The sequence below is a fragment of the Xiphophorus couchianus genome, chromosome 12 (genome assembly GCF_001444195.1).
Source record: "Xiphophorus couchianus chromosome 12, X_couchianus-1.0, whole genome shotgun sequence".
Classification (NCBI taxonomy): Eukaryota; Metazoa; Chordata; class Actinopteri; order Cyprinodontiformes; family Poeciliidae; genus Xiphophorus; species Xiphophorus couchianus.
Genome location: NC_040239.1, coordinates 30,212,397 through 30,239,449, shown reverse-complemented (window position 1 = coordinate 30,239,449; position 27,053 = coordinate 30,212,397). Strand labels below are relative to the sequence as shown.

At 41.0% G+C, this 27,053-nt stretch overlaps 1 long non-coding RNA gene across 1 annotated transcript in view; it reads left to right on the top strand.

Annotated features, from left to right (window-relative positions):
- The first annotated feature begins 3,418 nt into the window (after positions 1-3,418).
- The window catches only part of LOC114154060 (uncharacterized), an 80,477-nt gene continuing 56,842 nt past the window's right edge, over positions 3,419-27,053 (top strand). Inside the window, exon 1 of the long non-coding RNA XR_003597466.1 lies at positions 3,419-3,569. This is a non-coding gene — a long non-coding RNA (uncharacterized LOC114154060). The remainder of the gene's footprint in view (positions 3,570-27,053) is intronic.

Sequence of the window (27,053 nt, the reverse complement as noted above, 5' to 3'; positions counted from 1 at the left end):
AAACTCTGTCCGTCTCGCTCTAAGGTTCCTTTTTTAGTTCTCAGTGTCAGCAGTAGGGAAAGATAGACTAGATGATTGATTTTACTTATTTGATTATTTCTGCTACTGAATTAAGCTGTACTGACCCTTGCAAAAATGCCTTACTAATAAAATATTTAGCATAAAGAAAATCTAAAAGATGTTGTGGACATTCAGTTAATGAGTCACCTTAAAGTTCTTTGATGGTTGTAAAATAGCTATGATGTTTGATTCTGGAGAGGAAGAGGTGGAAAATGTTTTTAGGTTGCTGATAGCCCATATTTAAAACATCATCCTTGGGACTCGTCCGAGTCACTAAAACCTACCTGGTTCAATAACAAATGCAAGTTGTAAAATAGAGAACGAGCGACCGTTAACAGGTGAGCTCTGTGAAACTAGTTGGCTGTAGGCTGCTCAGTCTGGCTAATTCACAGGGGGAAGAAGGGTGGGACACCTGGATGTAGGCCGTCAGATAACCAGGCGAATCGTTTCTCGAAACCAGCTTAAACAGAGTTTACTTCAGTTCTGGACAGGGTAAATCCCAGCAGATTTAGGAAACTCAACGTACCCGTTAGACGGAGAGCTGGTAGCACATCTCCCCTCTCAGAAGAGGAAGTACGAGAGTGAGAGAGTAGAGACAGAAAGGAGGGGGGGGGTGTTGCGCAACAACACTGTTTACATCAGTCACTGCCATTATTTTTAATGACTTATCCTGTGAACACACTTATTCACACATGATTTTAATATAATTTCTTATCTATTGGAAACAGTTCAATTGCAAACTTGTGTTTTTTGACATCAGCACAATATAGACAAAGATCTGCGGACATTTGTAATAGAAACGCTGCTTGTGTTATTTCCACATATTTGGCAGCGTCTGCCTGGATGGCTTTCCTCTTAACTATCTCTTTTTTGGTTCCATCTTTTCATTTGTTCCCACTCCACATATTGCTGTTCGTTCTCTCTGTGTGTAATTGATTGGGAGGAGGAGGCGTCAACCCTCGACTACTGTAATTGGTCCAGTCCAAAATCAATTTTGACTACCAGGCCAATAAAATCATCGTCGACCCACTGGGCAGGTGCCCGGTGGGCCCTCGGCCTGTCCAGCATGTTGTTGCTGTTAAATGCTGTGTTTATACAAATCTATCCACTTTCAGTAGCACAAACTGAGATCCAGCTATTAAACAAGGAAACAAACCCAAACACCAAGAATTCCCTGCTGCTGCTTCTAACACCAGGTGGAGTGCTGCTGTGTGTGTGTTTGTTTCTAATACCTTGTGGGGACCATTTTCCTGACATATACTACGTTGTGGGGACCCACTGCTCCCTGTGGGGACCGAAGCCTGGTCCCCACAAGGGGAAACGCTGTATTTGGATCAGGGGTCATATTTAGGACTAAGGTATGAATTGAGTTTTGGTTAGGGTTAGGTATGTAATGGTTAGGGTAAGGGTAAGGTTTAGGCTGTAGAAATGAATGGAAGTCAATGGGAAGTCCCCACAAAGCAAACATGCGTGTGTGTGTGTGTGTGTGTGTGTGCGTGGGGGTAGGGGGGTTCGTGTGTGTGACAGCTTATTTAGCTGAGGGCTGTCACTGAACTGTAAAATAGCAATTAAATGAGCGAGGGATTCATCATGTTCATGTCACAGCCTTGTCTCCTGGCATCGCTCGCAGACACAGAATACCTTTCCTGCTGTCAGAAAGCAAAACCAGCATCACAGCACTGGTTTCCATTTCCTGCTTCAAAAGTCTGAAGCGTCTGACGGCGCCGGGCATCGGGCCGGCACCGTCAGAGGAGAAGGATCTGTTTTTGTTTCATCTTGATGAATGTGGTGTGATGTTTTCTACAGTATTGGGAAACATATTTGAGCGCTGGAGCGCACAGCGGATCGTTTGTTTCAGTTCGGTTGGCTTTTGCCGTGTTTGCCTTCTCATTTCCGTGTTGTTCTCTGCATTATATCTACAAGAGTCAACATCTCTTCAGTCTTTGATGCCGGAGGCCGCCGGGTCAGGTCACTTACAGTGATTTACCGCAAACAGTGTGAAAATCCAAACAAGAAAACGTTTTCTGTCAGCAGTGTGAAATAAAAAATACATTATATAAATTTAACTGAGCAGTTTACCTTATTTAAGTCAATTTACACAATGTAAATGGTTTACTAGTTCTGTTTAGAGTACGTTTCACACAGGAAGACCTTCTGTGCTGCACCACCTCCAACCTCAATTTCCTTTCTAATTGTACACTTCTGTGTAAATAGTTAAAGACTTGAAAACTGCGTAAATGTTCACAAAGTGGAATTTGCTTCAACGACAGTGACACTATTGAGTTTTTTTTAAAGGTAGGAAACCACTATTTTAATGTTCAGAATCTTTTTAACAGAACTTCACTTTAAAACTGTTGAACTACACCTTTAGGACCTTTGGAGCGCTCACTGGACCTCCTGTTACCCATGACTTGTTCACAATTAAAATTATTTCACTCAGATCATGGAGACGTAGCATGATGGAGCATAAAGCCATATTAATAAAAACAAAAAAAAGTTGAAATAATATGAGAATAAAGTCATACTATTTTGAGAATAGAGTCAAAATGTTATGAGTATTCTCTTAATACTAAGACTGTCTTATGACTTCTAGTAATATCAAGACTTTATTCTTGTAATATTACAGCTTTATAACTTCTAATTTTATGACTTTATTTTCATAATATTTCACTTTATTCTCATGATTTTATTTTTAACATTTTTCTCAGCATGGCCCTAACACTCCATCACACATTTAGGAAGTAGGTTGGTAACAAAAAAAAAACGAGACTTTAGTTTGGTTTTTTTTCTTTTCTTTTCTTTTTCCAACTTCAAGAACAAAGTTCCCAAAATGTCCGGCTGCTGCAGAACCTTTCACCAGAAAAGGCTGCTGATCGAGACGCTGCCACTTTCTTCTTATGTTGTTTTTTTTTTTTTCTTTTTGTTTGAGGATTGTGAAAGCAGGAGTGTAACACTGAAAGTGACGACAACATGAGGGCTGTTTGAAGAAAAGCATTGGCCTTCGAAACAGATCTATGCCTTCTTGCCAGTAATTCTTTCTTTTTTTGTGGGTGTGGGGGTGCGTTCGTGCGTGTGTGTGCGTGTATGTGTGTGTATTCAGTACCGAGCTGCCATCCTGTAGACTTAGTGACAAGACAAACAGCAGGTTAATTGTGTCTCACTCACTACCTCTATGCTCATGTGTTGAAAGCTCTCTGCCTCTCAGAGCTCACTGACAGTTGTGACATTACTGAACAGCAACACCCACAGCCCTTCAGGGTGTGTGTGTGTGTGGGTGTGTGTGTGTGTATGTGTGTGTGTATGTGTGTGTAAGGTGTGACAGCAAACAGAGAAAAACAGCTTGTGCAGCCTGGGAGAGGTAGGCAGGAGGAGGAGCAAGAAATAGAAGAAGAAGAACAGGCTTAGCGAGTTCTTGACCTGACGCCGACCCTGGTATAACCCCTCTGATCTCTCTGTGAACCTGGGCCCCTCAGCAGGGGCCCCACAACGATCAGGCTGATGGGGATCTGGTGAGTAGATGAGGCTTGTGCTGATTTTTAAATCTTACTTTAACACTTGAATTTCTTTCTTGTGTCATATGTTTTAACAGATTTTCTTGTCAATGTAAAGCATTATGTAACATTTGTTCAAGAGGGTATTGTCATTATTTTTATTTTTATGTATTTGACGCCACAGCTAGGCAGTCTGTGACGGCGGTTCAAATCTAAATCCACGATCCAGAAAAGTAATTCAATCTCCATCGCATAAAGATCAAACTCTTTGGACTCTATGGTGTGATTGAGTCTGCCGCACTAATTGAAACATAAAATGGGGTTTAAAAGCTTTATCATTCACTGGTGAATCATATCAGCAAAGATTTCATTGTCCCTCAGCTTATCTTTTAATTGTTCACATTCAAACCATTTCCGCAGGGGGAGATTCAGAAAAAAGTGAATACTTTTCACATCTACAGCTCACCGCATAATTTACGATCATTTAATTTGCTATCAAATATGTTCATCTCTCTCTCGCTCTTTTTAAAAAAAAGCCGTTTAAAACATTTGAAATATATAAAACCGTGTTGTTGTTTTTTAAAACAAGTTGCAAGTGATGAATGTTGTTTGTCCTGCTTAAACCTCATCTGGTGTGATGTGCTCCTAACTGTGGAAGTGAGAGCGAACACCATGGTGAGAATCAGAGACATTCTGAAAGAAAATTAGTGTTCACGAGTCTGGAAATGGATTGAAACTGTAAATCAGTCATTTGACTAAACATCAAATGGAGGACGTCTCAAAACAAATGCGGGTCAGGCCGTCCAGAAACATTTCTCCTGAACGCAGAATCCTTCTGCTGTTCATGTCGAATTGCACAGGTTGAACTTTCATCAGCTCTCAAAGAAAAACATGAAGGAAAGAGAGAAGAACAGAGGCGAAGACCAACACTTCTGGAATGATATTCTGTGGACAGACGAGTTCAAACCTGAATTATTCGGAAACCCGTTTGGTGTGATGGATTCTATCGTGTGTAAGAGGTCGCGTGAGGAAAATGTGAGGCCGTCTTAAAAAAATATTTAGCTGAAGCAACACCTTTGGTAATGTAGACTTAAAGTTTTATCATGGTATTTTGTGGCACTATCGCGATAACGATAAAAGTGGCGATAACTATTGATTACTCCTTTTTTTGGTGACGGTATGACCGTGACCGCATGGCATAGCAACCAAACACTTCATGAAATGAAAAACATTTCCATTTGTAACACGCTTCTTTAAGAACCAGTCACACGAAAAAGTGTGGTTTGAATTACTTAGCTCCACACAGTAACTGCATTTAGTCATATTTTCATATTTATTAATACTGTCATTGAACAAACAGTGGAGGACAGAGTAACAATAACAATCCCAACAATACAGATAGTTTTTGGAGAGCAATTGAATCATCATTGCAATTTATTGTGACGACGATGAATCAAAACTGGGACAAACGGGAACCAGATACATAAAGTTAACGGACGGATCCAGCGAGAAGTGACTGAAAGAGAAGTGCTAAATACTGGGAGGCTGATTGCTGGAACAATGGACCAGTACCAATGAGGCGGATCCAAGGTGCCCACTTGAGCACCTGGCCTCCCAAAACGTCTGCGTACGCCACTGTGTCCGATAGATTCTCTCTGGCCTTTTGAAAGTTTCCAGACAAGCTAGGTTCAGTTTAAAAGGCTCCAAATGTCCCATTCATTTAAACAGAGGTGATTTATCGTGGTGATGGTTTCTTTCTAACAGCGGGATGGAGAAGGAATTGTAAACAGGGACATAAATCTCAGGGGATTTTCCTAATTGCAAGTTGCAGCTCTGTCTGCCTTTTGGCTTTCTCCCGTATCATCTGTCTCTCTTGATTTCTCTGAAAGTGAACCGAAAATGTGGTGGAAACGAAGCCGCACCTCCCAGGGGCAGACATGGTCAACAAACGTCCACTACACGCTCTCTGAGGCTTCAGAGAGATTTGACGCATCACAGTGGAAATACATATATATCTAGGTTTTTGTCATTGGGTCCTAAACCAGATCAATGTGTTTTATGGAATCAGACTATCAGAGAAATCTCCTTACTTGGTGACGTTCAACTTCCAAAGCAGTCAGAAGTGCAGAGAGAGATGGAGGTGAGGTGAAAAGGTTGAAAACCATGAAAAGTGTGAAACAGAAGACTTCATTTAATCAGTAGTTATATTATTAACCAGTTAATATTCAGAGAAGATGCAGTATGGAAAAGTCTGGGGAAAAATAACATGATTAAAGTATTTCCAGGCATGGAACTATGGAAAATATTGATATTTTCCCATTTTCTTCCCTGTCTCTATTAATTATCCATCCATTTTTTCTGCCTTAAATAAATTTGTCCAGGTTCCATATTTGAAGGTTCAGCAGATTTTTTTCCCCATAAACTAGTTAAATAAAAGAGCAGTGTTACGTGCTTTCCAGCCTCATAGTGCCATTTTACAGCAAAATCAAGTAACTCTGTTAGCTATGGGTGTTATTAATATGCTATATATATATATATCAAATAGGAATTAAAAGAAATTTTACTTCCTGATTTAACACCTTGAAATTGGGCCTCTGTCTCTTTAAAAATTCCTGCTCTTTCAGAAACTCTGCCATCAGGAAGTCATCACCACATGGTTCCTGTATTAACCCTTTAACAACGCTTTTACCAGCATTGCACTAAGAAGTAGCTCCTATAGTAGATGCTCAGTTCCACCGGATATTTGCTAATTGCTGCTGGCTAGTCTGAAGGAGTAGCCTTCAGGGGGGTGAGAGCTGCTTTGAGACGCGGAAGCTCAGAAACTGCAGCTGTGAGGAGGAGCTGCGCCTCGAAGGCGAGGCTAGGTTTACCCGGGCGTTTTGTACAGCTGGATGGTTGCCATGGAGATTCAATGATTTCTCAAGCATGCATGAAAGAATCAAGGCAACACCGCAGGTGTGTTTTTGATGAGGGGATAACATCATATCCCCTCAAAGCTCAAAAAGTCAATTTTACATGATACTGCCCCTTTAAAAATACAAGATCTATGAACATGAACTTAGAAATAAAGGAAGTCTGACATGAGACGTCCTCAGGCTCACTGGGAATTTTCTGTCTGCTCCTTTATTTAGCAGACAGCATGTCAGTCAGCGACTCTCCATCCAAACAGACATTGTTTCCATGAAGCCGTTCTCTTCTTGCCAGAAGGCTGGGCTGTTGTCACGCCGGAGCTCGGACTTGTTGCAGCTGATTTATGGGTCTGGAGCCGAGGAGAGAGAGATTTAGATGGAGGAAGAGACAGATGGAGAGACAGTGTGGATGAATAGGCCTTGATCACTTGTCTCCTCGCCTTCCTGCCAGTCTGCCTGCCGGGCCCCGGCTCTATGGCATGTAGGCACCCCCCCTTTTGTAATTACACTTTACGACTTGCTCCACAGTAAATGCTACATAAATCTTGTGATTCCCTCAGATTACATCCCCCCCTACAGACACATAGCCCTTATCATGCAAACATTGTAATCCCTGCCCGCAATTTCCTCTCTTTATTGGCAGTCACTTCTGATTTAATGGTGCTTTGATGATTGCTCAGTAAAATGCTGCATGGGGTGGGATCCATCCTGATTGCACAGTGGCAGTGTGTGTGTGTGTGTGTGTGTGTGTGTGTGTGTTTGTGTGTGTGTGTGCGCGCGCAAGTTTGTTCCTGTCAGATCTAACTGTCAATGTGTTTGCTGACAGAGTCCAGGCCTCGCTGGTTGTTGTGGGTTCTACAGAGGCCTGCGCAGCCTGAATGGCCATGCTGTTTTCTGTTTTAAATCGCTATAAAAACGACGTCCCCTGTTGTCTTCCTGGCACCAGAGCGCCATGAAGGGACCTAGACTCTCAGAGATGAAGAGCTTTATATAGCATCACAGTCTGCAGGGCCCCGCTGGACCCCCATGGTTTCTATCTTACTGAACTGAGGGTGCACTAGCTGGCCGTATCACGTTCCCCGTCCAGTCGCAGTTTGTGGGTGGAACTTTACCCAGATTGAGTTATGGATTACAAATAAAGAGGCAGGAAATAAAAATATTAAGACTGCTAACAGGACATATTTATTAAAAAAATGAAAAAGCCGCAAATGAACTAACTACCTGTGGAGCTTGAATCCAAAGGGTTAGGGTTGGGGAAGGCGCCATCAGAACAGTATCCAGGTTGTGGGAACTAGAGATGAGCTGATCTCATTAATACCTGTATCAGTCCCAATAGATCGGGTATAGGTGTCAATGTGCCTGATCCATAAGAGCAGATCTGTTCAGTGTAGCTCGCCACCATTAGCGTGTAAATGGGTGAATGACTGATTGTAATGTGAAGCGCTTTGGGGTCTTCTGGACTAAATAAAGAGCTACATAAATACAGACCATTTGATCGTTGAGTTAGCTGCAACCTGAAACTAAAATGAAATCTCAGATCAAACCCTTCAGGCTACTCATGTAAATACAGAAAGCGGTTAAAGTTTGATGCAGTGACTCATTCACTCCAAGTAAACAAGACTGTTAATTAGGAGTATGACAAGATCTCACACCACAATGTCTTGTGATATCAAAATGCTGCAATATTTACCGTCAAACTCAGTCCCACAAGTTGTTATGCAATTGCCGTCACTATGCTACGCTAGCTTTATTTTTTCCACAAATGATCTAACATATTGTCACAACAAAGTGACAGTTTTGACATGTAAAATACTTTTTTTTCATAAAAGTTGGATACAGCAACTTTAAGTAAGAAAATAAGCATTTTTGAGTCACCATGTTATTTAACAACATGCAAGTCGAACTGCATGTTAGGCTAGCAGAAAGCACTGAAGAAGCTAACACCACTTTAACATACTAGCCTACGTCTGGCAGCCTTTTGGATGTCAGACAACACGAGCTCAGTGAGACTGTAGCAAATCGTTAGCTAACAACACTCAGACTGGCTCCTGCTTCGTAGCTTCCTAGCCATGCTACGAAGATTTTTTTGATGTAAAATATAAAAAACTATACAGGTCAATCGTGGACAGATTTTACACTGATTATGGGTTTGACATTCCGATTTGTGAAACTTTATCTGTAACATCTGCCAACTATTATAACCATGACTCATCCGGTTAGAGCTATTTTAAATGCTAGTTAGCTAAAGCAGGCTATATTCATCTGACGATTTGGTTGCTTCCACCACTCAGGAGATTTATTTACATTCTCAAAAAGCTCATGGTGATATAACATCTTTGTATAACAGTTAAGGCAACTCTAACCATTAATAACTTCATAGGACCTAATATGACAATCCCAGACTGCGATCTGTCTCAATGAACAAAACGAAGGGCTTGCAGTGGCTGTCTGTTCAACGGCTGAACAAGAATATGGTAGAAAAGTTAAAGAGTAATCTACATTTTGGCTGAATTGAAAAAATTGTAGAAGAAGAGTGGTCCAACATTCCTCCACAATGATGCAATAGTCATTACAAGGTGCCACAGGAGTTGAGGGTGGCGCAAGCAGTCATTAGATCTGGGGAGTCAGATCGGTGGGCATCGTTGTTTCTATTAATAAATGGAATTATTGTCTAAAATAATTGTATTGTTTTGCTCAGGTTATATTTTGTTTGACGATCAGGAATATTTAGGTCCGAACGCAACAACTGCAGAAGTGGTCTGTAGTTGGGCAAATATGTTTTGACAGCACTGTCCTTTTTTTTACCAAGCAGTTAAAGGTTGGGATACGAGTCAAAAATCGGAATATTTCTGATTGTTTATTGTATAATGTTCTACTGTAGGTGGTATTTTGTGAACATTAAAAATCGACCTGGTTTTGTTTATGTCATAGCAGGATATGTTGTGTTCACCCGGACACCTTAATTACCGTTCACTCAGTTCCATGCAGTTATTTACATACAGTAGCTCATTCACTACATTATTTCAAGAGGCTGCATGGAAGTAAAAAAAACAAAAAAAAAAACAAACAAATCTATTTCTTTTACAGTCGCCTTAAACAATGAACACAGAGAATTGTTTACCCAAAACATTATGTAACAGCAGCAAGCGAGTAAATCTATACAGTCTCTGTGGAGCATCTGCAGCTGCACACAGCGTGTCGCTGCTGTCGTTTCTTTTTCCCGCAAGAAATGTTGCAAATGTAAAAGCGGTTTAGTGATAAAGTGTCCCCCACTGTTTTTTTATTTTATTTTAATCTTTCAGTCAGGCTGTATACAACCATCCCAAACATGTCATAAAGGGGAGTTACGATTTACCCTCCTGTCTGCCGGCGATCATTTACAGAGCTCGGTTAATGTGCAGCGACAACAGATCAGTGACAGCAAACTGAATGCGGGCAGCACTTAGGAGGAAATAATAGCAGGAATATTACTGAGTCTGCAGAGAACAGGAGAGGCAAAAGAGTGGGCAGAGCCATCTGTCATTCTGTGTGTGTGTGTGTGTAAGAGAGAGAGTGTGTGTGTGTGTGATAGATGTGCCTCCTCCAGCAGGTTGTACATCACTCTTTAGTGTGACTTCTTCTGTCACACCTCTGTCATCGTTCATCATCGACAGCTGGGTCACGGGGTCACAGGGAGGAGTGTGGCTCTTTGTGCTGGTGGGGGGGTGAAAGTTTTGTCTTTATGGAGTTACCTCTCTGAAGATGTGTACCGTTGAAGAGTTTCTCTAAAGGCACATTGCAGACAAAAGACCAATTTGGTTTAGTTTAATAGTTTCACCCAGTATAATTGACAGTTCACTCTAAATATCCCATCCTATTTGTCTCTGTCTCTTACTTATTTATTCAAATTGAAATGTACTGGATATAGGACCAGAACTTTAATGCATTAGTTTTGATTAGCTACAAACTTTTTATCATGTTGAAAGCTTTTATGCAATTAATCGCATTTTTTTGTTTGTTTGTTTGTTTGTTTTACATACAAAAGATTTGACCAGAACCTTTGTATTTGCGTGTTTCTTGTACACCCTAAAATCTGACGCACCAGCAACATCCGCAAACAGCAGCGGATGCTTCTTAAAGGGATTAATTTTTGCTTCAGCAAAAACATTTTTTTTTTTTAAATCCAATTGGACATTGAAAAAAGAAACACTGTTGTGTTCAGGTTATCACCAGAGTCCATTCAGGCCTAAAATAGCATTTCAATGACAACATGTGGCGGCAGCACAGACGTCCGACACTAATGTCAGTTCACATTCCCAGAGAAGAATATTTTTAATAGTTTCTGAAACACTTGAAAGTAGAACAGCGCTTTGTACCGATCTCATGGTTGAATAACCTAAATAAATTAAAAACTGTAAATATCTTTAAGCTCACATGACTATGACTATTCTCAGTTCAAAAGGATTTTTGAACTGAGAATGCTAATTTGTCGATATAGTCTTGATTAGAATGTGATTGTGATTAAACAATTATCTATTACATTTTTTCTTATCAAGTCTCACCACTAATTGAAGCATTTGAGAGTCTGTCCATGCAACAGTGTAAACTGACAGAAAAATATTGGTTCATGTGGAAGCCTACTGCTAAAAAACACAGTTTAAATACAGTGGATAAGAAAGGTCTACGCAACACTGCTGTTGGTAATACTTGAATTTGTTATGGATTGTTAGGATTGGCGAGGTTAGCAAATAGGTTAGGTTTATTTCTGGTAATTTAAAGTTCTTTATTAATGAAGCAGATTAGATTGGATTGGAGACCTTATGGGAATGAAGTTTTGGTGCTGGGATATTTGGATGGTAGTTGTGTTAGAGCAGTGGCTCTAACAGCAGCGGCGTTCATGTGACGCCATTTTTTTAAAACGTCCGTGATATCCCAGGTAGCATGACGAATAATTATGGTATCCTATGACATTGCTTCTTTCAGTGCCATTGAAACAAAAGGCAGACATGCAACAGTGTGACACGTGTACCAGGTCACAGATGTCTGGTTATCGAGTTTAAAGCCACTACTGAAGAAACAGGCAGGCACATAATGCAGCGTAGAAATGCTAACTAGGTGCAGCTTCCAGCATAAAAAAACCAAAACCACTGCTGCCTCAATTTGTGCTCATCCCCTTGGTAGAGAGAACGATTATTTAGAACCAGTACACACACAGAGTGTGTGTGCCCTCGGGTATGGCGAGGCGAGGCTTTTGTTTTTAATTCTTTCCATGGCAACCTCTCAGACTCTGTGATCCAGCTGGACATGTCTGCAGTGCTTCACAGAAACTGCGGCTCTCCTGTACGACCATCTGGAGGCTCTCTTCATCTACCAGCCTGATAGGAACCAATCTGCTGGTTGTGGCTAAAACAGCCCAGAAATGACCCACCTTCCCGTAAGTTCTAGGGATGGATTGTGAGACGAGGGCGTTCAGATATACATGAAAAAAACATGACGTGTAAAATCACAAGATAGGATTTTGAGGAAGACTGGCACCAGAAAATCCCTCTTGCTCACCATTTCCAGTTAAACCATCTGTGAAATGCTGACAGAGGGCACATCAGCACCAGAAATTAGTGAAAGCTTCAGCTTCACAAGTTTTGTTGGATTGTAACTCGAGCCAGAAATTGACTTAACAGTGCAATAAAGTTAATCAGACGGAAGATTAAATGTAGTTTGGGTTTCACAGTGTTTTTAGTCATTTAGAGGGGATCTGTTATGCTTCCTTTAAAACTTTGTATGGCTTGTATAAAACATCTTCACTCAATGTTTTGTACAAATTTATTCAGTTCTGAGTATTTTGAGCTCATTTCAGATTGAGCCGTTTTAAGGCTCCGTCACTTTAATGCAAATAAACTGCTCCTGGCCACGCCCCCTCCCCCAACTCAACGCTCACACACCGACTTCATAGACGTGAAAATGGCGGCAAAGGGATGAGCAATTGTCAACAACAAAACTCTTCTCTTTTCCAGCAGCCATTGTAGAGCACCTACTGCAGTAAAACCAGCTGACCAAACGTCCTCATCGTCCGATAATGAAGTGGGCGGAGCTCCGCTTGAGTTGCTAGGTAATGGGGCAGATTGTGATGTCAAGTCGAGTGGGTATCCAGTTTGGTCTTTTCATGCTGGTGATGTAAGATCGACAACATAGATTTAATGAAAACAGACGCAATGATTTGCAAAAAACAACAAACAAACAAAATCAAAGAAAAAAAATCAAAGAAAAAAAAAATCATAAGAGCTGCTTTACTGCAAATATGAGAACAGCATTACCCTGCCATTCAAAAACCAGGCTTCACCAGCTGCCCCCCTGTCCCAGCGTGTAATGTGTGTGTTGTAAACACCAGCGTGCCACCATATTGTCTGGCAGCAGATCATATTTTACCATGTTAACACACCATCTGTTTATCCTCATAAGCATTACACATAAATGAGTACACACAGCAGGCTGTCACATCACAGAGCCATGGCACACACACACACACACACACACGCACACACATCAACAGACTGACAAACACAGGCCCACATGAACAAACACCTGCACAAAATACAAATGTTGGCAGAAAAACTTCATAAGAAAGAAATCTGGTGATATGGAGCTTTAATGTGATGTTGCTCCACATAGCAAATGTTGCCATAGCGTGCTGTATGTCTTTGTTTTTGTTCCAAAATGCCATGTTATATGATGATATTTACAATAACATAAGCTACTGCAATATAGCAAGATATTTTATTGAGGCTTGCAGTCAGAACCGGTTAAGAAAACTTTTGTTCTTTCTGCTCAGTTATTCTGGAACTTCCTACAAGAAACTTTCAGATTGAATTGATCTCATTTAGTGCTTTTACATATAAACTAAAAGGCCAATTCAATTCTATTTTCTTTTAACTGCATGTCTTTTTGTGCCATATTAGCCTCCTGGATAGAACTAACTTGGAAATGAGGTTTTTAATCACAATGGGATTTTGTCCTGCTACAATAATGGTTAATTAAATAATAATAAAGAAAAGCTCACACTGCACATCATACCGAACACACAAACTGAACCACTGAACATGGTGGTGGCAGCATCATGCTCAGTGGTTCAGAGATGCTAAGATGCTAACAACCCTAAACATACAGCCAGAGTTATAAATGAATCTCTTAGCTCAACTGAATCCAGTTCGTTTATATAAACGCCAACTCACAACATGTCAACTGTAGGCACTTTTCAAGAAGTTTAGATGAAACAAATCCACATCCACATCTATGTAAATCCATAAATCTACAAGGAAACTTAAAAATTGACGTTCAAAAATGCTGTTTGTGCAATTTGACTGAGTTTAACTTTTTTTTTTGCAAGATTAATAGTCAAAAACTTCGTTCTCCAGATGCAAAAACGCAAACACTTTGCAGAAGCAACAATACCAAGTGGGAAAACAAACTTTAATTTACTTTCAAATTTAATCAAATGAAATTATTTCAATTACATGTAAATTAAAAGAATCAAATTATTTCCCTTTGGGATTAATAAGCTGTTATTGAATTAAATTAAAACTAATACAAGTAGATGAGTAAACTCCAACCCAAACTACATTAGTTTAGTTAAAAGATCATTAATACTGATGAATCCAAATGCATGATTTACATTTTAGGCTTTTATTCTAAAACACTTTTGCAAACATGTATTGTTTCTAATCTGCTTCACAACCACGTGCTAACATTAAGAAAACGCAAAAACAATGCTGCTACAGATTAGTAATAATAAAACTGGGTTACAAACAATATTTTTTTTGGAAGTTGTTTTTTCAGCAGGACTATTTTGCACCTCTGAATCCAAAAATGATGTCCATTTTATCAATCAGGTCAGGTTTTTATTCTAACTTCATTTAGAGAAATCTGATCTTCTCACTAATTCAATTACATTTTAGTGACATTATCTGTTCATTCCTGTTAATATTTCTTATCCAAAAAAGGTTTTCGGAGAAACAAAAGGTTTTCTAACAGAGTGTATTAATTAAATGTTACAAACTTGGATTTCTGTCAATTGAATAATAAACACTGACAAGGGTAGTGAACATTATGTCTCTGTCTCTATTCTGTCCTGATGGAGTCTCTCCTCCTGCTCGCTGATCCAGATTCTCAGGAAACTGATCCAGATGTGAGAACAAGTCATGAGTTTTGATACTCATGTTGCTCCATAGTTCAGAACGTTGATGTGATTGTTGGAAAAAACCAGTAAAACCAATGTGATTGTTGGATTCAGCTCATCAAAATGACCCTAAAACTGTTGAAAAAACCCCAGACAGTTTTTTGGCTGCTGACCAGTGTAATCAGCAGTGACCGAAACTCTGCCAATGTCTGAAATCTATGGACTAAAACAACATGCAATGTTTGAACACAACAAAGGATAAGACGGTTATGTTTGCAGCTGTCAGACAGGTCATTTATAGGAACTGGTGAACAGTTCCTTTAAATCTGCTGGTGTGAATTTCATATAGCTTTGGAGGAGGAGAGAACAGTCTGCTGGGGAGGGAAGCAGCTGAGGGGCGGCGGGTTGTGGCCGGCTCCACAGAGGTCCATTCATCCTCCGTGCTGAAGCAGACACAGAGCTGGCACCGAGCGACACAGGCCATAAATCAGAGGCCATCGCACCCTTCTGTTATACACCAACACACACATAAACACAGACAAACTCTTATGAGCAGACAGGAATTCCTAGCAGCACCCATAAAATAAAAAGCCAGAGAGTACAGCACTGCGCACGCAGAACTCTCTGCATGCGCAGCAAGACATTAACTCACATATTGTCAGACAATTTAGTCTAAGATTTTCTTTTTTTGTTCGTTTCGACACGTCAACTCATCCAGCCTCTCTACTGCGAACGTGAAGGTGATGATTCAGTTCCTACGTCTCTTACAGAAACCTTCCCTGCCTCCCGTCTCTTCACGCCCTGCATCTCCTCTCGCTCCTTTGTTTTGCCTTCGCGCCTCTGACAGAGGATGCACTCTAGCGGGGCTAATGATTGCCGAGGTTGGGGGAGTATTTGATCACAGCCGTGATTGATCTGAGGATCCCTCTGATTATTGGGTCATTAATCAGTCTTGGATTAGCTTATCAATGGAGCTGCCACCAACTGACCCGGCCTGGAGATGGACGACTCGGTTGGGTGAAGTCGTCGTGGGGGCGGCGGGTGTGAGGGGGAGGGGTGTGTGGAGGAAGAGGAGAGCAGAGAAATGTACAAAGTGAGAATAGAAGTCATCTGTAATGAGAATGGAGCGTTAAAGCAGATTAAACAAGCAGTGTGTGATTCAGGTCGGCGATGCCGATCGATCGGTGGAACTCAAATGAGATATTTAGTCAAACATGTTTGGCATGTCTCTGTTCGGTTCGCTGTTGATCTGCAACTAGCTGCGCTTAAATTACAAATGTGCGCAAATGTTTCTTGACCTCCCACTAATGTTGAAAAAACAATTTCGCAATTTTGGTGCTTCCACTAACGAAAGAAGCAATTTAAAATCACACGTGAGTAAGTTTGTTCATGTCATAAGTCATTGAAACCATTCCGTCCGCCATCATCCTACTAGTACTTCCTGTCTTCTTTATTTTTTCCACCAGCAGTAACGTTCGGTTGTCGATCGTGTGACTTGTGCGCTGCAATAAAAGTGTTTCCTTCGTTGTTTGCTAAATACACTCATTTCGATACGGCTGAAAAACCCCCTCGTCAAAACGTTTATCAAAAAATTTGAGTTTTGTTCAAAATTAGCCTGTTTCCATAAAGCAAATTTATGGAAACTGTTAGAAAAACCTAAGGTCAGTGAAAACGCAGCAACTCAAACTCCCCTCCAACTTAAACAAAATCTTAATGTTCATTGTGATTTATTGCAACACCTACAGTATATACAGTGAATGTACAACTGTGTGAATGATGTGAACTGAACCTTTGTAACCATCAGCCTCAGGGGAAGTACTGCACCTCAGGATGTCATCAGAAATGAGAAAATGTTGGTATAATGCTTGGAAAATTATCATCTGAAGGCAACATGAAAACACCAGGAATATTAAAAGAAATAAAAACATTTCTCTACAATGTACAGTGACTTCCAACACATTCCTGTTTGAAATAACTCAAAAGTAGGAAGAGAATGGAAGGGAAAACATTATTGTCGCATAGTTTTACAAATATAAATCTGAAAACCTTAACATGTGCTTTGAAGATCCAGCTTTCAGTGCAGCTGAAACGGAGAGTCTTTTTTTTACCTGCTTTGTACATCCAGACAGTGAAACATTTGACCAATCGTCTTTAAAAAACAATAGCTAGTTCAGAGGTCGTTGGTAGCCTGGCAACAGGCCTAACAGAACGTTTTTAGCTCCTCCCATCATCCAGCCTGCTTGGACCGTCTTGCCTTTCCTTACTAAATTGTGAGACACAGTGAGTTAATGCTACAGATACATATGTACCCATATAGACATGTATATACATGCACACACATACCAGGAAGTAGTGACGTCACAGGAAAGCAACGTACCTGGCCATCATCCAGCCGGACACTGTGAATTCACACTAACAGGAAGCTTGAATATTTTTTATGTGCGTTGATGACTTTAGCAACGGCACTTAATCAAATGTAATGTCTGTTACTGTTTCTCTCAATTCTTGACTCAATGTTTATGATGTTTTTATGTTTTCGTGACGTAAAGCCCTTTGAACCGAATTGCTGTGTTATACAAATAAACCGATTGATTGATACTGATCCCAGGATATTTGGATATTTAAAATGGGAGCGCATCAAAGTTATAAAAAAAAACGCTTCAAAGGCACAGCAGGACTTTTTTCTTCCACAAAACCTTCTCTCACATCCACGGCAAAACAGGAAACGGTGTTTGACCGGCAGCAGATATAGAGATGCCACCAACACGTTTACTAAGCCACAATAATGTTTGTTGTTCAAACATTTTGATGCCCCAATGTAACATAAGTCAATAAAAAGTCCATATTTTTTACTTTTCAACCCAAAATTTTTTTTTCCGTGACTTATGTTTTCTGTCGTTTTGCGTTCATGTCAAGAATATTTTTTAAAAGTCTTGTCTCTGCTTCATCTGCCAACACACACTTTCTTTTTCTTTCTTTTTTTACTACATGCATGATTGAAATTACAGTTCAGTTGATTAACTGTGCAATAGAGGCTAATAGTCACAAGCTGTTTGATCCGGCACAAACAGCCGTCCAGTCAGGCCCTCAGCCTACACTGCTTTCCCCCCAGCGGATTCGCTTGCAGCAGTGCACCATGGGAAAGAGTGTCCAGCTCTCCTTGTGGTGAACCAGCTGAATGCGAGCCTGGGGGAAATGTGCACAGTTCACATATTTGCGGCCGTCTAAAGAACATTGGCTGCATTATGGCTGCCTCAAAGTGTTTGTCCGTGCTGATCACAGACACCGACTGACACACAGACTTAACTGGGAGAACACAACCCGGCGCTCCCAGTTAGGAATACTCAAAGGGATTTTGGTTCACAGGCATAAACACCCCAATTATCCATGTGACCAGTGTGAGTCAAATTTCATAAAAGCCTTTGAGAAACTTATGAGAAAATGACCCTTCTCCCAACTTGATTTATTCGACATGCGTGTTCCTGAAGGGTTTACGGTCTCGACTGCTACAACATCAAATTATTTTCATTTTGCAATTCGGAGTCCCATTTTGAGCAAAACCAGAGAAATAAGAGAGCAGGGTTTGGCTCCAGATATGACCGAATATGTTGTTTTACGAGCTTGATAACGGAGGCAGTTTCTCAGCGAAGAAGAATCAGGCACAGTTTACTATGTTTGCTTGACGTATCAGTTGGGTATGATCAACGCAGCGTTGAAATGAAATGTGATTTTTATTTTGTTCGTATAAAAATGTCGGGGGGGGGAAGAAAATCACAAAATATCTAAGAACGGAAAAAAACATAAACAAGTAAACCTTCACATCCAGTTTGAAAAGGATTAGGAAGAAGTCAAGCTTCTTAAATCCTACACACCAGTGTCAAACTCGAGGCCCGGGGGCCAAATCTGGCCCGCTGTAGCTTTTCTGTGTGTCCCTCTAGACTCCAAATTACATCAATAAGTCCCTCTATTTTTCCACAAATCCACACAAAATCAACAGATCCCCACGTTTATCTGATTTTATTACAAATGTTTCCCCAAAGTTGGTCAAAAACATTGAGTCTAATTGACTGTTACAGTCTGTGATCAAGACGTCGAGTAATAAAAAGTGACATTTGACATCCAACATTAGCGCAAAAACCATAAAAGTTACTTAGAAATATTTCTGAATTGGCACCACGAAATCTGTGATTTTGATTACAAAGAAAAAACACAGAAATCACAAAATCCAATCAGCTATTTATTAATATTTTACGGGTTTTATCAACACATTCTGGCACCACCAGCCCTTTGAGATGGTTTTGACGTGGCCCAAAATGAAACGGGGTTCGACAGCCCTGCTTTGGATCGTTTCAGCGTCAGTCAAAAAGGCTCCACTGTCTGTAGATTATGAATTTGTATAAATCTAAAGGAGAGGTGTGGGAACCGGCCACATGAGTTCCAGCTGGATGTCGTCGTTCAGCCGACAGGCCCCACGGCTGGGCGACGGCGTCTGAACGGGAAGATTCGCTGAGTCGGTTTTTTTTCCGTTCTACGCCTCGAACATGCGTCTTTCAGAGATGAGCTCCGTGCGTCTTCACTTGGATCGAGTGTCGGCTTCGATTTACTTTTGAAGGTGGCGCCAACGGGCTCCGTCGGCATCTGCAGTTTTATTTTGTTTCTTTTCTTTTCTTTCCGCAGTGACAGGTTGGCTTCATTCTCGGTGACGCTGAGGCTTGGCGCGACTGTAGAGTAGAAATTATTGGCTTTAGCTAAAATGGTTTTGACAGAAACGAGATGGATTGCCATTTGTTCCAGAGCTGACTTGTTGCAGAACTTTATGTACTTTGCGTAGCTTGTCGTGGTTTTTTTTTTTTTTTGGAGGCAGCTTGTGGACTTGCATGCATGAACCGAGCAAAACAAACAAACTACTGGAAAGTATGTAAATAATGCTAATTTTATTATGTTTTTTTTTTAAGGCGAATGTGGTGGTAAGAATTAAGGTACTGAGTCATCTGGAGGAGACGGTAGGAAAGTAAGAGGCGGTTTTTTCCATCTATTCTTTTTATTTATTTCCTTTATGTAAACAGGTTTATTTAGGTCTGAATAAAAATCTGATTCTTCATATGTTGTTCAATTGATTTGGGGATTAAAATGAGGCTACTGGATATTTATGCAAGGCAAGGGAAGGGACATCTACAGTATATGCATAGCACATTTCAGCAACAGTGCTTTAAATTATTAGATATATAATTTTATACAGTTATTGCAAAAGTATTTGTGCCACTTTCACTTTTCCATATTTTGCCACAGAACAACCACAAACATAAATATATTTCATTGGAATGTAATATGAGACACTTTCACATTTAACTTCCAACAAAATATACTTATGTTTGTGATTGTTCTGCGGCAAAACGAGGAAAAGGTTCGTTGGGTACGAATACCTTTGCAAACTACTTTATAATAACAACAAGCACAAAACATTACATTGCTAATGGTAAAATAAAACAAAATAAAACAGTGGTAGGTTCGAGGACAGACTGTAGATTAGGACGTTCTGATTGTTATTAATCAAAGGCAACTCTAAACAAATGGCTTTTTAGCCCCGTTTTACAGAAAATGATTTCACTCATGACATGGGAATATGTCTTGTTATAAGTCAAATAATCTGCCAACGGAATAAGCACGTTTTCATCAAGATTAAAGACTTTTTCATTTAAAACAAGATCCTGTATCTCGCTGAAAAGTTCCATGTAAAACCAGACCACAGTTGTGAAATGAATGGAAGTCAATACAAGGTTCTCAGTTTGGATAGAAGTACGTGTATCCGTGTGTGTGTGTGTGTGTTTAGACATTCCTTGAACTGCTCATAGAGATTACATTTCAAAAAGATCAAAAATGCACAAGACAGTCCTGCAAGGATAATCAATCACCACACTTAAGACGTGTGTGTGTGTGTGTGAGAGAGAGAGAAGGAGAGGGAAACAGAGAAAATGATAGAGGGGCGTTAGAAAGGGAGAAGGGGTGTGTGGCGGGGTGGGGGGGGAGTAGCCAAGGAACAGTGAGGGCTGTTGAGGGGAACTAAAATACATACATATAGTTGGTAGTGTGGCCTGCGTCTGTGTGTCTGCACTCGGGAATTGGAGTCATAAATCAAACAGCCTGTCAGAAGTAGCGGTGGGGTTTGTTGGAGAACATGAAGAGGGGGCGGAGGGATGGAGCGAGGGAGCAAGAGGGGTAGAGCCTCCAAGTCATTCGCAAACCGCATCACACTTTCAGCCCGAATGCAATTTCCCCTGAATGTCAGGCAGAGATGCGAGGTGGGGCAGATAAGAAAACTCAACGTGCGTGCGTGTGTGTGTACGTCTGTCCTCGTCTCTGTCCTCGACCCCAGGACAGGAGACACAGGCCCAATTCTCATTATGTCGACATGATAGAAGCTGCTCTCTGTGTAACCTCATTATCCGCGCTGTTAGATAAGGTGCTGTAATTGCTCACAGCAACAACATTCACACTGAAATGCCTGTTTTAGTGCGTCTGTCTGCACTGTGTGAGAGAATGTGTTCAGATGTGCGTTAGACTGCTTCTCACCAGGCAGCCCGCTACCTCAACACGCTGCTACTTCACTATTCTAATCACAGGTGCGGGGCAAGGTTCACGTTATCCTGCCTCTAACCAGCAACAGGAAGATTTATATTTTTGAAAAATTATTTATGTTGCATGCTGCAGAGTTGTACGGATACGGATGCTCAGGTGTGTCGGCCACGGCCCTACATATTTATGTAAACAACCTCCAAATTCATCTGTTAAAAACTGTAGATTAAAATATCTGCAATATTAATTCTTTAAGAATAACAATTATTTTGCCAATGCACATTAGAGGACGTTGATAGGTGGTCCTCAACATCAGCAGGTATGAATTGATGCATCGTGGGTTTAGAGGAAATGAGTTTAGAGATGTTGGTCTAATAAAAGTTCAGCTAATTACGAAATGATATTATAATCACACATGAATAAATCCATTCACGTGATTAAAAAGCAGCCCGCCATCCTCCTCCTACCACTTCCTGTCGTCTTTTCCTCCAACAATAACATCCTCCTGTTGATCACGTGACTCGTGATGTGAAAGAAGTGCTTCCATTGTTTCCATACGCTTAATTTCGTCACGTGACGAAATTAAGAGTCACGTGATTTTCAACAGCTAAGCCAAATGAAATAACGCTAGAAAGTGAAAACATACAGAGCTTACCACTGAGTCAAAGGTATGGTTACCTGTAGCAATGGATTTGAAGAGCAATCATTGGTCAATTCTGATTAGAACGCAAAGTCTCCATCCAGCAGTAGCAACAGACGCCTCCTTGACGTCAGCCTCGCAGTGACGACCAATCCGGAAAGAGCTTATCGATCATGTGACATTGGTTCTATTGCGGTTTCTTTTTAGTGTATTTTAGTAACATGGGCTACAGAGAAGCTAGTCTGTCTCCAGACTTCAGTCTAACAGGTGAAGTAGGTTAAACACGCTGCACTGGGGCAAGTTATCAATCTTAAAAATGTACAGCTACAAGAATACAGTGGCTACAAGAAAGTACACCCATTATCAGTCCCAGCATTTACATCTACTTTCAAAAGCATTTACAGTTCTTCACTCGTCTTTCTTCCACTTCACAATTAAGCACGGCTTTATGTGTGAGGCAAGGTGGCGAAACCTGAATCTGTGCAAGTTACTCCACAAGTTGTTGCTCGGTAACCAAAGAGTGAGCGATTAGTCAGTGCCTCACCTTGCTTAACTGTCTGTGAGACGTTGACCGGCTAAAGCTTTCCCTCTGCCTACATCTCCCAGAATGCCATGCGGTTTTGGAACTGAGTTGAGTGAATATTCTATATGTTGAATATTAAATCTCAGATGTATTATTGATATTGGTCATGTGTCTTTTCATATATGTATCGTTATTGATTTATTGCCCAGCCCTATTTAGAAGTATGAAGGTTCTTGTTACCATGACCACAGGGTGGTTCCTTCGCAACAAGAAAGTTTCTTTTTCCCGCTCATAGAATTGTCCTTTTGAAGAGACAATAAAAACAGTGTGGTCCTGTCTCCGTTTCTGTCTGTCTCCGTCTCAAAGCAGACGTTCAGTCTTTTCCTGCTACAGATTTGGTTTTAAATATTTCACAGAGCCTATATAAAACTACGTGTAAACTTGCCCAGATCAAGTCGCACCAGTCTGGAGTAGCATTAATATTTAGCACAACCATCCAGACAATCTATCATAGCAATCTCTATCAGAACACAAAACAGAGCCATGATATTCTTACTTTCCTTAATAATGATGTTCTTGTCTGTCGTTTCGCCTTTCGTCCAACAAAAGACCAGAAAACGACTTTAGTCGGGCTGCAGCTGTTCGACTCTTGAGCGAACTTTTGTGTCATGTCGGCAAATTAAGAGTAAATGTGGTGGAGCAGGTTTCCTGTGTGCCCACATTTTAAAATATATTTTAGTAGAACTCACATGCTCAACAAGATAGAATAATAATACAGGAAGATGCAAAACGATGCCTGTGATGTTAGAGAGGAAGGGAAAAAAAGAGGTTGATTCACTTCCACAGGCAGCTGTTTCCATGCTGCTTTCAAGTGAATACATTAAAATAAGAAATTGGTTTACTTTGATGCAGTGAATTACCTTTTGCAAAAAAAAAAAGCCAAGGGATTGAAGTCCCTACCTTGACCTCACAACAAGATGAAGATGCTGTTGTGATTGTATTATCCTGTTTAAGGAGGAAAAGTTTGTGTTTTATCCATTTTGTCCTTCCAGAACCAGTTTACATGCAAGGCTGTTGCTATGGAAGCAACACTCAGGGTGAAATGTCGTGCAGAGACAGTTATAATACACTGCTGACAAGTGATAAACAGTATTATAAACCACATTCCTGCCCATACTGAGACCAGTAAAATGATTAAAACTGTGTATTTTGTGAAGCTCATACTCACCTACTTTTAAAACCAGGGAGTGGATATATTACCCACGAAGATTAGGGCCACTGAGAAAAACAACAATTTGTGACTTTTTTTCTCAGAATCCAGAACTTTTCTTTTGTTTTTTTCTGCAGTGCCCCTTATCCTCTTCCGTACTTGTCCACGTCCCTCCAGCCGTGAAAGGAGTTGATGGAGGTGTGCGGTGCGGACCTCTGAACCACCGCGGAGGGCCCATGGGAAGTGCAGACATCCCGAATCAAGTGTTTTCCCCCTCGGCCGCATTTATTCAGCTGAAATCAGAAACTGCAAATGTATAACCGTGGAAGGAATAGCAGTTTTGTGGTAGACGCTGATGAAACCAAATAGCGTGCGGTGCCCCAGTGTGTGTCACTATGCACGGTTCCGACCACCCACGGTACACGTCTCTGGATGTTTCTCTCGTTCTTCCAGCCAAAGGCTGCGTGGAAACGCTAGCTTTATGAGCATGTGGGCAGCAAAAGGAGCAGAGGGGGAAATGTAGATGATTTGTAGGGAGAGTGCAATGGAGACAGATGATCCCGCTTTGGGTCTGTCAGCTGTTGAATCAGCGCTGCCACCCAGTAAGAGAGTCTTCCTTCCCTGGTCTTTCTTCCAGTTATTTTCTCTCTCCATCTCGCTGCCCTGCTTCTCCAAATAATCTCTGAAGACAGTTGGCATGCTCTGTCTGCACGGAGCAGCCTCGCAACGTAAAGAACAGCGGCCGGCACTGACATAACCAATTCTCTGTTGGAGAAAAACAAGGCGGTGGTGGACTGTCACTTACTTTTTTCGTGTGTGTGCAAGTTGTGTGTCGCTTTGCTGCTCTCCAACAAGCCCAACGTCTCGTCACTTACCTGAACCTTCACCTGGGCTGGCTGGTTCCTGTGCAATGATACAATCCTTCCTTGGACATTGTTTTTTTTTTTTTTACCAATTCCTTATAAGTTGATCTTCTGATCAACATGTACAGTCCCTTGCAAAGGAATGCGTAATGTTGTTGTTTTTTACACTTTCCAATCATACTTTGTGCATATAAGCTATGCACAAAGTTAAAGTAGATGTAAAATGCAAGGTTATTGTAGTTATAACTAAAACTGACGTAATAACAAAAATTGGCTGGAATAACTACTAGAAACCAGCAAACAGCAAAACTAAAACTATCCATTTTCTAACACCTTTGTCCCTAGTGGGGTCAGGAGGGCTGCTGGTGCGGGGTCACCCTGGACAGGTCAACACAGAGACAGACAGGACAAACAACCATGCACACACACACACCTAGGGAGAATTTAGAGAGACCAATTAACCTGACAGTCAAGTTTTTGGACTTTTTGGACCTGGAGAGAACCCACAGGGAGAACATGTAAACTCCTCGCAGAAAGAACCCGGGCCGGGAATCGAACCCAGGACCTGTGCAGCCCTAGTGGAAAACCAAGTAGTATTAAAAGCCTGGTAAACTGATATTAGTTTGAAACTACATATTTAGTTTGAAAAATAATCTACATTTCAGAAGTGAGGCTCTCGTTGGTATTCAGTCCCCTGACTCAGGGCCCTGCAGATCCACCTTACGCTGCTGTTTCAGCTGCAGGTCTCCACCAGCTCAGTGTGCACATGCATAGACCGGACTGTTTGCTCAGTCTTCTTTGGAAAATATCTCACACTCAGCCAGACAAGATGGGGAGCTTTTGTAAACACCAATTTCTAAGTGTTGATGCAGATTTGAAATTGAACTTAGGTTTGGACTTTAAAGCTGCTGTATTTTTTTTTTACGTATTTGTTGAAATTGTCACCACATCGTGACAGTATGTTATGAGACAGATAATCATGGTTTTTCATCTCCTCTGCCTTCTCCCAGTGCTAACTAGAAACAACCCATCAGAGCCAGGAGGCGGGTCTTAGCGCTGTCAATCACCCTCACGTGTGCCCTCCGTTTCCCCCTCTGCTCCGCAACAGCTAGGAGAGCCTGCCTTGAATGCTAAGGCTATCACGGCCACCAATGGTTTTCCTGTAAGTGTAAATTGTTTCTTCATCATTAGTACATTGAATAGGAAGTACATGAGCTGATGTACAGCACTGAGACCCTCCTCCTGGCTCTGATTGGTTGTTTTTGGTGCTTTTCTCTCTCAGACGGCAACAATAGCTCAGAGGAGCTGGAGATCGATCTTTTCACAGAATATGTGTCTCACATTATAGCGTCATGACATGGTGACAGTTTTAACAAATATGAAAAAAAATACCCACATATTTTTTTAAATAAAACTTACATACCACAGCTTTAGAAATCACATAAAACAAAAACTCTAAAAGTTGAAACTGAGTAACACGAGAGCATGACACGACTCACTGACTCCTCAGCAGCTGCTGGAAGGAGAACGACTTGTTGAACTTTCATCATGTGGTCACAAGCTCTAAATCATTAATTATGCACGAATATAAAAACTTACTGTGTTAACAAGGATCGGTTGTTCTGCTAACAGTTGGTTCCCGGTTTTTCCAAATAACATCAAAATGGTTTATGGTGGGTTTTAAGCATGAAAAGGGCTTTTTGACCTGGGGATCTGTGATGCTGCTGGACTGCTTTGTTATCAACAATTTAATTATCCCCCTTTTTTTATTGGTTTCTTCACATCGAGATAACTGTATTTATATGATTTCTTTTAAAAGTGCCTTCTCCAACCTCAGCTGACAATCTGTACCCAGAAGCTTTATGCCGGTGCTCAACCCTGCAGACACCTAGAAAAGTGGTGCATGAACACAATGTGCTAATATGTTCTGAAATGTTATCTCCATTATTTTATGATATTCCAACTCTAAACATTTGCATTACTCCTTTCCACAACGGACTCATGAATAAAGACATTTTCACAGTATTCGACACGAGGATAAACGTGAAAGATCTTCATTGTTCACTGTTCAGACTCGGTTCTAGTTCAGCAGGACGCTAAATGTGCTTTAATTTGGACTAAAAGTTTAAAAGTCTGAACAGAAGGCTTCTTTTCTGTCGTCTTCTTCTTTTCTCCTCTCTCTGGTCTCCAGTTGATGAATAGGGAGGTTGTCCTGACAACCAGATTGTCTTAAAGATCGACAGACAATATCCACTGATGTGTCACTTCACTGTTAACATGAATTAGTTACAAAGTCTTTGCCAAACCCTCAGTTGGTTGTGGCACAGAGCCAGTTTCTGCTGGTGGTTCCTTCTGGTTAAAGGAGAGTTTTTCCTCTCCACTGTTGCCACATGCATGCTCAGCATGAGGGATTGTTGTAAAGACGACGACACGACGCAGGCGATTATCCACTGTCGCTAGAGGCGCGTCCAGGAGGAGCGAATGATGCGGGTCGATGACTCGGCACAATCTGCTGGGTTCCCTTAGACAGAACACTTCTTTTTTTAAACCAATTTGAAAAATAAATTGAACTTGACTCAAAGTTTGATAATTAGGATCTATTGGAATGCATGAACGACTGGATTAAATTGACTTT